Genomic DNA, 14,455 nt, shown 5'->3' with positions numbered 1-14,455 from the left:
GGAAAAACCTCTTGGAAGTCACCACCAAGCTGCCAGCAGTGCTTGGTCCTTCCACTGGCCGTGATCCCTATCCTCCAACCCCACCTGTGCTGGCCTTCTCAGCCCAGCAGATCTGACACACTCCAACATCCCGATCACCCTCACCTCACCCAGCCTGTCCCCAGACCTGCTTTTCTTGGGACATGGCTTTCTTTCATCCAAAGGAAAGGCTGAGTTTGGTCTCAGGCTGATGTGTGTGGGGGGTTGGGTGTTCTCTCTGCAATCAGCAATTTTACTCTCCTCCTCCTGCATCCCCATAGCTTCCAGAGATCCTCTCAGCTTGGTCCAGTAGCTGTTGTCTCTGCTGACCTCTTTCTCTTTGTGCTGACCACATCTGTCCTTTACCAACAGCAAGTGCTTCATGTTCTCCTGAACTGCCTTTTAGGAGAATGGCATTTGTGTCTCTTGGTAGCCAGTTCCTGCCAACAAAGGCCAGGTGGCATAGGCTTCCCTGGTGAGACTGGAGCAGCCCTGAGAGTCCATCCTTAGAGATGGGAAGCCCATGTGACTGATGGAGACAACTGAGACCCCACGCCCTACCACTACCTCCTAAGACCCAGCCATAACCCTTTTCTTTTTCCCCTTTCCTTCTCTCCTCTCCTTCTTTTCTTTTTCTTTCTTTCTTTTTTTTTTTTTGACAGAGTCTCCCTTTGGAACCCTTTTCCTTCCAGGTTTTTCATTCATTCAAACCTTTGAGTTCCTGCTCCTGAAAGGAGGGTCTCAGTGCTAATGTCTTTTCCTCCATGAAGCCCTGAGGTTCGTGGGGGAGTGGGTAAGCTCTTCTCTGGTTACTGAGGTTCAGTGGAAAGAACCAAAGCTCTGGGGTCACTCAAACCTGGGTTTTAATCCCAGCTCTATTAACTAGCTGGAAGACCTTAAAATGTTATTTAACCCCTTCAAGCCAGTTTCCCTATCCATAAAACAAGGGTTCCTCCTATCACTCAAAGTTAGCATATGAATGAAAGGAAACCCTACATAAAAGGAAGACAGTAGACCCTCAGAGGGCATCGGCTCAAGTGCCCAGCCCTGTGCTCTTTTTATTTTTTTTCGGTACTAAGGCTTGAACTCAGGGCCTACACCTTGAGCTACTCCACCAGCCCTTTTCTTTGTGATGGGTGTTTTTGAGATAGGGTCTCACAAACTATTTCCCCGGGCGGCTTTGAACTGTGATCCTCCAGATTTCTGCCTCCTGAGTAACTAGGATTATAGGTGTGAGCCACCGGTGCCCGGCAGCCTTGTGTTCCTCAAGTGTGGCACTCTCTTCCACCCCCACCTCTTGTACTGCAGGACCACAGTTGTCAGCCCAGCACTCTGGGGCTTTTCCTTTCCCCTGCTGATGCAGGGGCTGATCCTGATCCCTAGGGCTCCAGGGCAACTGCACACTCAGTTATAGGCTCTGGGCTGGCTGGGGAACCCTGCTTATTGGGGCTAGAGAGGAAGCCTCAGACAGGCCCAGGCAGGCAGGGCATCTCCACTGTTGTCAGCCCTGCCCCAGGTGGATGGGGAGTGGCAGATTTTTCCCACTGAAAGGCCTCAGACCATGATTCTCCCTTTTCTGGTTGGGCTACTTTAGGAGCCAGGGGCATCTGAGGAGAAATATATCACCAAGAGGGTTAGGAGACAGGACAGAGAGAGAAAGCCAGGCTTCCAGGGTCTCCTACAGGGAGCACCCACCTTCTCAAAGTCTATGTGGGCATGGATGCACCACTGGTAGGAGAGAAAAAGGGTGGGCCCTCTAGAACTCAAAAAGTTCTTATCCATAAGACAGATATAATATCTCTATGGGGTTCTTGTGGCAATCAAACGAGATTAATGTTTGAGGGCTCTAGAACGGTAAGGCAAGAAATACATCACATTAGGTCATGATGTTAGCCAGTTTAAAGTCCTTTGGTGGCTTCCTCATAGCTGTTGGGGAAAATACATTTTTTAACACAGCTTATGGCTATCTCACTAACCTCATGGCCTCTGGCTGAGCCACACGGTTCTTGAAGCTCTCTCTGCAGGCCTGAGCTTATGCCTGCCCTGGGTCTTTTGCCTGTGCTGTTCCCTGGTTTGAGATGCCTCATCTGGCTAACCGCTCATCCTCAGCTTCAGTGAAGCGTCTTTGGAGAAGCCTTCCTCAACCACCCACACCAGGCCAGGGCCTGTTACTTGCTCTTTTTGAACTTTTTGCATCTTCTGCTTTGCACGCACTGTTAAGCTTCGTAAACCCTCTCCTCAGTCCCCGAATGTGTCCTTCCTGTGGATAGCACCCATGCCCATCCATGTTGTCCATCACTGTATTCCCAAGGTCTCGCAGAGGACAGGACACACAGTAGGCATTTAACCTGTTGAAAGAAAAAGCAACTGAGTCAGAGACAGCTCCACCCATTTCTTCATCCACTCCCCTTAGCCTGAAGTTTGAGTCAGCTGCGGATCCTTCACTGCCCCACCCCACTCAGCTAAGCACTACCAAAAGAATCTGGAGAGCCCTTCTGGCTTTCCCTGTCCGTCAAAACTAAAAATTCCAGCTGGGTGCTGGTGCTACATGCTTTGTAATCTTAGCTACTCAGGAGACAGAAATCAGGAGGATCTCGGTTCGAAACCAGCCCAAGCAAATAGTTCTCGAGACCCTATCTCGAAAATATCCCACCAGAAAAATAAATAAAAAGACAAAAACAAGCAAACAAAAAAAGAAAATATCCAACACAAAAAAGGGCTGGTGGAGTGGCTCAAGTGGTAGAGGGTCTGCCTACCAAGCATAAGACCCGGAGTTCAAACCTCAGTACTGTCAAAAGAAATTCCCGTCACTTGCATCTTCCCTCCAGATTCCCATGACTCCAAAACTGGGCCTGTTTACCATGTCACCTTAGTTTCAGGTTTGGGCTGTTCTGTGGATTGTCTTCGCCTATCAGCAAACCTCCTGTGTCCGGTCCCCCTTCCTCCCTGTTAACCAAAGGGCAGCCCCTCGCGTTTCAGATCCAGCTGTGCATTGTCCTACCTGGATAAAGTTCTGCACCAGTTTCCTCACCTGCCACCTAGGGATACTACTGTGCAAAATGGCTGAAATCATGAGGTACATAAATTACCATCTGTGTCAGACGCTGTGCTAAGCACTTCCCTTGCCTTCTGTGGACAGCTCAGTGCAACAGGATTTACTTCTTCTTACCTTTGAGGTGTAATTGAAGTCTGGAAGGCGGGGGAAACACTCGCACTACTGTTAAGCTGTGTGAACTTGAATAAGCTCCCACACAGCTGCTGCCCCAGCCTTTTTCCCAGTGGCCATGCTTGCTCTGTTCCTTTGAGGCTGGGGAAGGATAGGTGCTTGGAAGGTTGAGATTATCTAGATTCCAAGACAAGACTGTGCCTGAGACAGGGATGCAGGCACTTGAGGGATCCCCCTCTCCCTCCTGAGGAAAGAGTATTCACCTCCTTCTTGGCCAGTATCTCTGTAAGTCACAGGGATGATGGGATAAGAAGCAATGACAGGGATGTAGCTCAGTGGTAGAGTGCTTTCCTCACACACGAAAGACCCTGGGTTTGATTCCCAGCACTGCCAAAAAAGAAAGAAAGAAAGGAAAAGGCAATTACAAACTGTTCAAAAGAGGTGACGGGAACCCAAGTCAGTGAACTCAATTTCAAATTTCTTAACCTCACGAAGTTAGGGAACAATTTTTTCTTTGTTTTGGTTAAGAGTTACATTTGGGCCTTGTGTGTCAGACTGAGGAACAATTTTCTTTTAAGTATGCACCAACACATTTGAATGCAGTTTCTTCAGGTGTCTGGGACCCCCAGGGCAGTAGTTCTCAACTCCAGCTGCACATTTGCTTCACTTAGAAAGATTGAAAAGGAAAAGAAAAAGCTTGGGCACATCCTCGCACAGCAGCTGTAGGGTAGAGCCAAGGCGTTAGTATTTGCTAAAAGCTCCCCCGAATCTACCATGCAGGCAGAGCTGAGACCCACTGTTGAGATCCTCAAGGTGGTCTCAGCCAGCATCACTGGGGACTGCTAGAACACACATTCTCAGGCTTCACTCTGCCCCAGTCAGAAACTTGGGGCAGGACCAGTAATTTCAGGTTACGATATCTTTAGAGGATTCTGGTGCAGGCTGAAGAACTCTTAGGGAGGCATAAGTCTTGAACGGGAAAATGAATAGGATATGTGACTGTCCTTTGTATCCTGGAAAAAGGGAAAGTTAAGTAGTTTCCCATCAGGATCTTGGCAGGGTCGCCTGCTGTCCTGTCTATACTCAGGCAACCTTGTGGTGGATGGTCCAAAAGATGGTCATGATTCCTCCTCTCTGTGCAGGCATGTCACCCTTCCCATCATCAAGAGGGGGACTTGAGCCAGGTTTGATGGCACAAGCCTGTGATCCCAGAAGCAGGACACTGAGGCAGGAGGGTCAAGAGTTCAAGGCCAGCTTGGGCTACAATGAGAGACCCTGTCTCACCTACTCCCCACCCCCAAAAAAAGGTAGACTTAATTTTCCCTGTGTTAGTTTACTAGAGTTCTTGTAACAAAGTACTATACCCCAGGTGAGTGACTTAAAACAGAAATTTATTGTCTTGCAGTTCTGAAGGTTCAAAGTCTGAGCTGTTGGCAGGGCTGTTCCCTCTGAAGGTCCAGTCCCAGGCCTTTTGCCTAGCACCTGACAGCACAGCTCAGTCTTCACATGGCATCTTCCCTGTGTGCATGTGTATTTCCAATTTCTCCTTTTTGGGGCATACTGGAATTTGAACTCAGGGCTTTGCTCTTGCTACTACTTGAACCACCCTGCCAGTCCCCAATTTCTCTCTTTTATAAGGACATCAGTCATCCTGGATTTGAGACCCACCCTGTCCCAGTAGGACCTCATATTAGTAATATCTGAAATGATGAAGGGCGCCAATCTGAGGCACTGGGTTTTTGGGACTTCAGTAGACGACTTTGGGGGACACTCAATTCAACCCATAGCACCTCTCAATGAACCTGAGCTCCTAGGTTTAAGAAGTCTTACAGTTTATTTTCATTCTCTGGAAGCTGTTTGTCATACAAAGTTCAAAAGCCCAGGGGGATGAGACTGGGAAGGAAGAAAGGGAACCCTCTCCTCCAGGTTCCCAGTCATTCTTGCCAAGGCCTCAGATGTGGGTACAGCCACATTGGGTCCCAACCAACCCCACAGAGTGAGCCACCCCCAGGCCCTGCCCAAGTTACAGAGTCATGAGTAAATAAATGGTGGCTGCTTTAAGGCACTCTGTTGTGGCGTGGTTTGTAATATGGCGGGGGATGACTATGACAAGTCTGGGCCTTCCTAATTACTGCTTGATTCCTTCTGCTGGAAGCCTTGTTGGAGCTCAGATAAAATACTTGGGTCTCACTGCTGGCTGAGTGGCTGGGAATGAGGACAAAGCTGTGTCTGTACATAATGAATGGCCCCCTCTGACCTACCTAGAAGCTTCTGAGTGCATGGGTGAGAAGCTGGGGCTTTGAGCAAGCAGGGGAGGGGCAGAGAGTACTGAGGAACGCATTGTGCAGGTGGGCTTCCAGCCAGAGCTCAGACGCAGAGAGCTGGCTGTGCGGGCTCCAGAACACTGGAACCTCGGGGGGTAAGGGGAGAAACACAAGTAGTGAGAGGCCTTGGCTAAGGGGAAAGCTGGAATAATTAACCATTGAGAATGGGTGTCTTCAAAAGAGCTTAATTTTGGGAAAAAAGAAGAGCTGCAGAGAAGCACAAAGAACTGATTACGCAGAAGAAGAACAGAGGATTGTTATATGGAGAACAGCGATGGAAGAGAAAGTGCTTAAATACATAAAGCCCCTTTCCTCTTTTGTAGTGGTTACCATCTCCGCCGAGAATCACTAACACTAATGAGTCCCAGAACTCGTCTACACACTGTGTAGTTTTTGCTCCTCATAACCCAGAGGAGGCACTGTTTCTAGACTCGTTTTATAGATCAGGAAAGTGGGACCCACGAACATGGTCCAGGCCATCGTTATTAAGTGGCATGGCTGGTATTCAAATCCAGGTATTCTGGCTTCAGAATCTGTGCTCTTAATTATGAGCTAGGAGCTAAAGGCAGAAAAATGGAAATCCACACTCTGGATTTCCACACCTCTGCAGAGCCTTAAACACAGCAATTGGATATGGCTGGTGTGTGGGGTTAGTAGAGTCCATTTCAAGGGGCCCAGACATCAGAAGTGAAGACTACAGAATACTCTAGAACAAGATGATCAAATTGGGCCAGGATCTGCTGCTTCTCCTTTAGTTGTTGCTGCATGAAATCCTTTAGGAGGTTTCCCCACTGCCTTTCTGACAGCTTGGGAGCAGCCCCTCCCAGAAGAGGCAGCCACAATCCTCTGAGAACCTGCCTAGACTTGATGGGGTAAAAACCATACTCCAGGAGATCAGCAAGAAGGGTATGTATGTAATGCCTATAGCTCAGATAACCTCATCCTTCAATTTCTTCCTAGCTGCCTGGTTTCTGTATGCTAGTCCATAGAGACATAGGGGTATTCTTAACTAAAGATCTAGTCCAAGTCCTTCAATTCACAAACAAGGAAGACATCCAGAGGAGAGCATTATTTGACCAGGTCTCCACCCCTCTCTGTGTGGGAGGGGAGGGTCACCTATTTGCCCATGGGCTGCTATAATGCACTGTCTTTCTTCCTCAAGACTGGGGAGGAGATGGGGGAGAAGAAACCACACGCACCCTGCTGGCTTCCTCACTTTTCCTGTGAGTGGAAAAACCCCACACTGCCACCTCAGCCAAGAGTCCTCCCAAATCCTTCCAAATAGGTGTTCATGTCCAAGCTTGATGTAGCATCAACAGCCCTCCTCAACATGGTCAGAGGCCTTGGACTTTAATTACCAGACCCTCAGGTCTTAGGTGGTCACCGTCTTTCTCTGACCATAACTCAGCACTCCAGTACTATCTGCTTGCCTAATAGCACCAGGGGCCACCACTCTGCGGGATGTGATTAAAACACACACCCTGCCCTCACCTGCCAGGGCAGCCCTCTCTTCTCTCTCTTTAGCTTGGGTCAGGAGATGTCTGTTTCATGGACACAGAGCCTACCACTCTGTCATGCACTTGAGCCTCAGCGTCAGGAAACTAGGTGTAGTTCTGAGACGGTATGCTGGCCCCTATCTTGTTCCTTCCTGGTCTGCCTAGCCAACTGTTCAGCCTTCAAGGTCAATTGTCAATAGCCCACCGTCTGCTCTGCTTCTGGACTTGACTCACATTCCCATTCACAGGTCACATTATAGCAGGATTTGTTCACATAGCTTCCTCTTCATAAGCTTAGGTTCAAATGGCAAGTAGATTTCATGCCCCAATGCTGGGAATTCATTGGAAGTGCCCATGTTGGGGATCCCAGGGCTCTACCAGGGCTCAGGAAGAGGGTGAGGAAATGGATGTTGCTTGATGGAGACGCCACGTAGCCTGGCAGGCTCTCTCTTCAGATGCTTCTTTCCATTCCACTGGAGGAAAGGTGAAGTCATGAGTAGTGTCTCACCACTTTGTCTCTCACGTGAATTTACTTCAGAGGGAAGTAAAAAGAATGCCAACTCCCAGCCTCCAACTGGATCTATACAAGGCCCATTTGCCTCTGTTGCTGCTGCATTTGATTCTAATATTGAGCCCTAAACACTTTTTGGGGGAGGGGGCAGGGCTGGGGAATCAAATCCAGGGCTGTGTACACCCTGGGCAAGCATTCCACTGAACTACACACTACACCCCCTGCCCTCCCTCCAATCCCTCTTGGTTCTCTTCTCCTCTCTTGAGCTGGTGGGTCTCTACACCCAGTGGACAGTTGCACTTTGAGGTGTCTCCTCTGCCCTTTGTACTCTCCACAGGTGACCCCATCCTGTCCCTAAGCTCTAAGGGCCTGACTTCCCAGGTGGTAGAGCAGTATTGTCATGTATCCACCATGGGTGGGTCAGTATTCAGTCACCTCAGTCTTTTATTTCTTTAGGCATTACTGGGGTTTGAACTCAGGTATAGCAGGTGCAACACTGCTTGAGCTACGCCTCCAGTCATTTTTGCTTGGGTTATTTTGGAGATGGGGTTGTGCTTTTTGTCCAGGCCAGCCTGGATCCTGATCCTATTTACTCTTCCCACCCTACCTGGTATGACAGGCATGCACCACCATGCCCAGTTTTTTTCTGTTGAGATGGGGTATTGTGGACTTTTTGCCTAGGCTGGCCTAGAACCTCGATCTTCCCAAGCTCAGTCTCCTGAATAGCTAGGATTACAGGCATGAGCCACCAAGCCAAACTCCAGCCACTTCAATCTTAACATGTCTGTTAGGGGCTGAATTGTGAATTGGCTCCCTCCTCTCCTACTACATTCATATGTTGAAGACCTGACTCCCAGAATGCCCCCAGAGAATATGACTATTTGGAAACAGGGCCTTTTAAGAGCTAAGGTAAAATGAGCTCATATGGGTAGATAGGTCCTAACTCATGACTTGTGTCCTTATAAGAGAAAATCAGAACAGACAGGTACAGAGGAAGAACTCATATGGCAGACACAGGGAGAAGGCAGCTATCTCCAAACCAAAGAGAGAGGAACCCGTTCTGCCAACACCTTCATCTTAGAACTTCTAGCCTCTAGAACTGTGAGGAATATTGTCTGCTGTTTAGGTCACCTAGTTGGTGGTGTTGTCACAGCAGCCCTTGCAGACTAATACAAAGTCAAAACTAAACTCATCTCCCAATTCAAATGGAAAACACGGGCAGGAGAAAATCCCATGCTATCCAAAACCATCACCTACAACTCTTCTGTCCATGTGCCATGTCAACTGACCACTACGTGGTGGAATCCCAAGCATTTCACTCTTGCCTTCTTCCCCTCACTGCACAGGTCTGAGCATTAGTTTTCACCTTGATTCCTACTGTATTGTGTCTTGCAACTGTAAGCAACTAATTAAGACCAGGCTTCTCAATCTTAGCACTGCTGACATTTTGGAGTGAGGGAATTTTGTTGTAGGGGCCTTTCTTGTGCTTTATAGGACACTGAATGGCATCACTGGTCTCTATGTGTTACATCAACACCCTCACAGCAGTTCCAATAACAAAAGTATCTCTAAATATTGTCAGATGTCCCCTGGAGGGCAAAATTGCCCCAGAATGAGAACCAACTACTTTAAGGACAGGTTATCCTTAAATGCAGACACTTGAAAGCCACTAAAGACTTTGTATAAAAGTTTGAATTCTTTTGATCCCCCATTGGCTCCCTAACATCTATAATAATTCATGGCATAGCAGTCGCTCAAGGAATGTTTGAAAAAGAAATTCAGTTGGTTGTGGTGGTACACACCTATAACCCCAGCACTTAGGAAGCTCAGGCAGGATGCTCATGAGTTTGAGGCCAGGCGTGACTACATAGTAAGATTCTGTCTTTAAAAAAAAAAATCCAAAACCAATCATTCAGCTCTGTACATCTTTCTCTAGCTTCTCCTTCATCCATCCCAAGTTTTAACTACAAACTACTCAAGGTCACCTGAATATAATGTGTTCATGTTTTCCATACCTTTCCCTATGCCAGTCACTGCCTTCAACACCCTGCCCATCTTCGGTATCTGGTTCAAGAGCCAATCCTCCTGGAAGCCTCCTCTGGGCTAAGCCAGGGCTTCCTGTGCTCTGTAGGCACACTGCACACATCCTATACCAATTCTTCTGAGTTTTGAGGAAGAGGAAAGATGCAGACACAATGGTTGGGTTCCACATTACAGACAGAAAGACTAGTGCAGGACACTGGTGCCTACAAGAAGCAAGATGACTCACATCCTGGAACCTCCAGAAGGTGGAGGAGCTGGAATCCCTGGGAAGTTCTAGCTGGGGAAGCAGGGTAGAGCTGGGATTAGAAGACTGGTTGAAAGTGTTCATAAGGAAGTCAGACCCCAAGATCCTGCTTCTCACTGCTAGTTTGGATCTTGACTGTCCCCTCACCAAAGAGCCATATGTTAAAGGCTTGGTCGCCAGAACAGTGCTAATGGGAAGGGGTAGAACTTTTGAGAGGTGGGTTCTAGTGAGAGGTCAGTAGGTAATTGGGGATGAGTCCCCTAAAGGGGAATAGAATTCTGGTCTCTTCTTCTCTCTTGCTTTCTGGCCATGAGGTAAGTGGCTTTGCTTTGCCATGCACTCCTGCCGTGGTGTACCACCTTGCTATGGGCCAATCCAACATGTTGAACTGGGGGTATAGCTCAGTGGTAGAGTGATTGTCTAGCATGTATAAGGCCCTAGCTTTGATTCCTAGCACCACAAACAAAAAAAAAACCCAAATGATCATTGTTTAAAACTAAGTAGAAATCAACTTACTTTTTATAAATTATCTCAGGTATTTTGTTATAGTAATGGAAGCCGACTAGCACCATCACCTTTATCCAGGCAGGCAACAGTAAAAATGCACCTAAGAGGAAGCAAACATGCACAGCGAGAGCACTCAAACCTAAGACTACTCCTGAGGTGCAGCTCAGGGGCAGGAGAAGAGCCACTGAAAACCAGGCAAAGCTTATGGAGAGTCTGCACCACAGAGAAAAAGAAGCAGTCAAGGTCTCCTATTCCACCTACCCATTCTTTTTTTTTTTTTATTCATATGTGCATACAAGGCTTGGGTCATTTCTCCCCCCTGCTCCCACCCCCTCCCTTACCACCCACTCCGCCCCCTCCCTCTCCCCCCCCTCAATACCCAGCAGAAACTATTTTGGCCTTATCTCTAATTTTGTTGTAGAGAGAGTATAAGCCATAATAGGAAGGAACAAGGGTTCTTGCTGGTTGAGATAAGGATAGCTATACAGGGAGTTGACTCACATTAATTTCCTGTGCGTGTGTGTTACCTTCTAGGTTAATTCTTTTTGATCTCACCTTTTCTCTAGTTCCTGGTCCCCTTTTCCTATTGGCCTCAGTTGCTTTTAAGGTATCTGCTTTAGTTTCTCTGCATTAAGGGCAACAAATGCTAGCTAATTTTTAGGTGTCTTACCTATCCTCACCCCTCCCTTGTGTGCTCTCGCTTTTATCATGTGCTCAAAGTCCAATCCCCTTGTTGTGTTTGCCCTTGATCTAATGTCCACATATGAGGGAGAACATACGATTTTTGGTCTTTTGGGCCAGGCTAACCTCACTCAGAATGATGTTCTCCAATTCCATCCATTTACCAGCGAATGATAACATTTCGTTCTTCTTCATGGCTGCATAAAATTCCATTGTGTATAGATACCACATTTTCTTAATCCATTCGTCAGTGCTGGGGCATCTTGGCTGTTTCCATAACTTGGCTATTGTGAATAGTGCCGCAATAAACATGGGTGTGCAGGTGCCTCTGGAGTAACAGTCTTTTGGGTATATCCCCAAGAGTGGTATTGCTGGATCAAATGGTAGATCGATGTCCAGCTTTTTAAGTAGCCTCCAAATTTTTTTCCAGAATGGTTGTACTAGTCTACATTCCCACCGACAGTGTAAGAGGGTTCCTTTTTCCCCGCATCCTCGCCAACACCTGTTGTTGTTGGTGTTGCTCATGATGGCTATTCTAACGGGTAACCACCTACCCATTCTTGCATTTTCTTTTTCTGGGGGGTGGGGTGGGGTGGGTTGGGGTGAGGGGAGGCATGCTAAGCAGAAGCTCCTCCACTGACCTACAACCCCAGGCCAGAAACTTTGCTGTTTTTGAGACAGGGTCTCCCTACCTATAACTCAGGGTGGTTTTGAACTTGGGACCTTCCTTTTGCCTCCTGAGTATACCATCATGCCTGGCTCCAGAAACCTTTCCTTGTTAAGTTTCTAATACAGGTCTTCCCTCTCGTTCTAGGCCAATTTCCCCAGAATCAGTATCCTGCCTGCCAAGAACTCCACGGAGCCAACTGCCCATGGGTTCCTGGTGTCTAGAGCAGCTACAAATGGAGGGCAATGGTGCCTGACAAAAGTCATCCAGGTTTAGAGCTCATTGTGGCCAGAACCAGAGTCCATCTGCTGCTGGTTGCAGTAACAACCTCTGCTTTTTCATGCCCTGCTCAGAGCACTTGATAAGACTCCAAGTGCCAACAGTTTCAGATCACAACTTCCAAGGCAAGAATTTCTCTTCTCTGTCCTCAGCCCGTTAGGTCTCCAAAGTTTGAAAGGAACCCAGGCAAGTCCCTATCTACAAATTGAAGTAGGGGGTGGGTAAGGTTAAGCCCAGGCAGGGATTTAGCAATGATTATTCCTGCTTGTTTCAAAAGTACCAAAAAAAAAAAAAAAAGGGCTGTGGGAGGCAGGAGAAGAGATGACTTTCATTTTATTCTACCTGGGGGCCGTGAGAAGTATGGCTGTTGCTGATTTATCCGTGTAAGTTGTCTAGCTTGCTTCCCGCCCTTATAACTGACTTACTCTAAGGAATACCTGACCACAAGACAGTGCTGGGGTTAGGTGTCCAGCTCTCAGTGAACATTGTCCTTCCTGTTGTCTGGAGCACCTGGTGGGGAGGAGGGGTGGTCTTCCTCATGGTTTGAACTAACTGTCCATGAATTCATGTGCCTGGAGAGGGAAAAGGCAGAGAAAAGGAAGAAAGGAAATGTCAGTTCGTTGGTGCCTGAGGGAAAATACTGGCAAAGCTGTGAACAGTTCTACATCCTTTAATGGGGCAGAATTGTCTAGCCTCTTTCCCTTCCTTCTATATTGAATTCTCTCTTTAACCCCAGCCCTTTGAGTACTTCAGGAACCAGGAGGTTGTCTATCAGGAACAGATTTGGAGAAAAACTCCTAAAGAGTCAACAGTTATACAGGGAAGACTGGTGTTGCTTAAAACGGAACAGAGGGGGCAGAATCAGGAAGATACAAGCCAGTGCCAGAGCTGGGTAACAGGGAATCAAGAAGAATAAAGTAGGCCAAGGGTCTTGTTTTCTTGGGACTATGAAGACTATAAAGGGGAAAAAGCCAAGCAAGAGACTGTCAGACATTTATACTCAGAACTGCAATCAGGGGAAGGTGGAAACATGGAAAGACTCAGCGCCTGAGAACGACAATCAAGACATGTAGAGCCTTGGCAGGCGTCCACATCTGTGGGCCTGAGCTCTTGGATACCTGAGCTCTGAGACACTCCTCCTGGGGATGGGTCAGGCAAGGCTCACAGATGCAGGAAATCAGTCTCTAGACTGATGCTACCAACTAGGCTCCTGAACCCACAGGCCACAGGTGACCCTCCAGACAACCCCAACGTTCACTGGTGCTTAAAATAAAAGGGAGCCAGGCACCAGTGGCTCACACCTGTAATCCTAGCTACTTGGAAGGCTAAGATCGGGAGGATCAAGGTTCAAGGGCAGTCTGGGCAAATAGTTTGCAAGTCCCCAATCTCCAAGCAACCAGAGCAAAATGGACTGGAGGTGTAGCTCACGTGGTAGAGCACCTACTTTGCAAGTGCAACGCCCTGAGTGCAAACACTAATCTCACCAAAAAAAAAAAAAAAAAAAAGAGCCAGATATAGTGGTGCTTACCTGTAATACCAGCACTTGAGAGGCGAGGCAGGAGGATCTTGAGTTCAAGGCCAGTTTGAACAGAGTGAGATCCTGTCTCAAAAGAATAAATAAATGACTGAGACATGTTCTGAGTTACATGCTAGAACTGAATTTCAGAGCAGGCACATCCAGGCCAAGAGAATGGTGTGGCCCCGCCCTTCCAGTGGGGGCTGGGCTGGGTTCTGCACAGTGGCCTCACCAGGAACAGAGCTTGGCTCCCTGGAGGTTCCCTATCTTTTCTGAGAACACAAGTCTGCCACCTCTGCCTGGCACAGGGTCTTGTCAAGTGCATTATTAAAGAAGCCTCCTTGAGCCTGGGCTGTGCTAGAAAGGGCCATCTGTTTAGCTCTCAGCTACTGCCAGAACCTGTTCCTAACACACTGACTGTGCCTGGATATGGTAGCTCCTAGAACAACAGTTCCAATTTCCTCAATAGGGTCTCCTTTGAGAATAAATGATTTAAATGTTCTTGCCTAAAGGGCTCATAAGCACTTTTAAAAAATTACTTCACATGTTCATAGTCCCAGGCTAAAGACTCCTGTTTTCCGGAATCCTGTTTCTTGGACCCTCTGTCTTTATAAGGCATCCTGGTAGGGTCCTAAATTGTAAGATGGCTGCTACAGATGGGTCTTTGAGTTCAATCTCTACTGCCCTCTGTTGGCCATGAGGAGGGAGGATAGATTAAAATTCCAACTTGATTCCTTCCAGGCATTGCAATTTGAGCAGTTTCTGCCCCAGATCGATAGGGGAAGATACACTTTCAGCAACTTTCGTGGACCGTGTAGAAGGCTTATCTTCTCTATGGGTGGACTGGGGGTGAGGGGGTACACAGGTACCCACATGAAGTCAAGCAGAACAACCCAGGGTTGAACCCATGCACATCTGTCAAGGCAGTCCACTCACTGGGAAGGACACAGTGCCAATCCTCCTTAGACATTCCCTGCTGGGGTTCCTTGAGGCAGAGGCCAGA

The 14,455-nt window shown here is 47.8% G+C and overlaps 1 long non-coding RNA gene across 1 annotated transcript; it reads right to left on the bottom strand.

The window, feature by feature from the left end:
* Positions 1-696: 696 nt before the first annotated feature.
* LOC141414120 (uncharacterized) lies at positions 697-13,689 on the bottom strand. The gene is made up of 4 exons (XR_012439210.1): positions 13,465-13,689; positions 12,362-12,508; positions 3,448-3,571; positions 697-2,366 (listed from the first exon to the last, which is right to left on the bottom strand). It is a non-coding gene; the product is annotated as an uncharacterized lncRNA (long non-coding RNA).
* Positions 13,690-14,455: the final 766 nt, after the last annotated feature.

This window comes from Castor canadensis, chromosome 11 (assembly GCF_047511655.1).
Source record: "Castor canadensis chromosome 11, mCasCan1.hap1v2, whole genome shotgun sequence".
Lineage (NCBI taxonomy): Eukaryota > Metazoa > Chordata > Mammalia > Rodentia > Castoridae > Castor > Castor canadensis.
The sequence above is the reverse complement of the archived record's forward strand: the minus strand, read 5'-3'. Positions and strand labels throughout refer to the sequence as shown.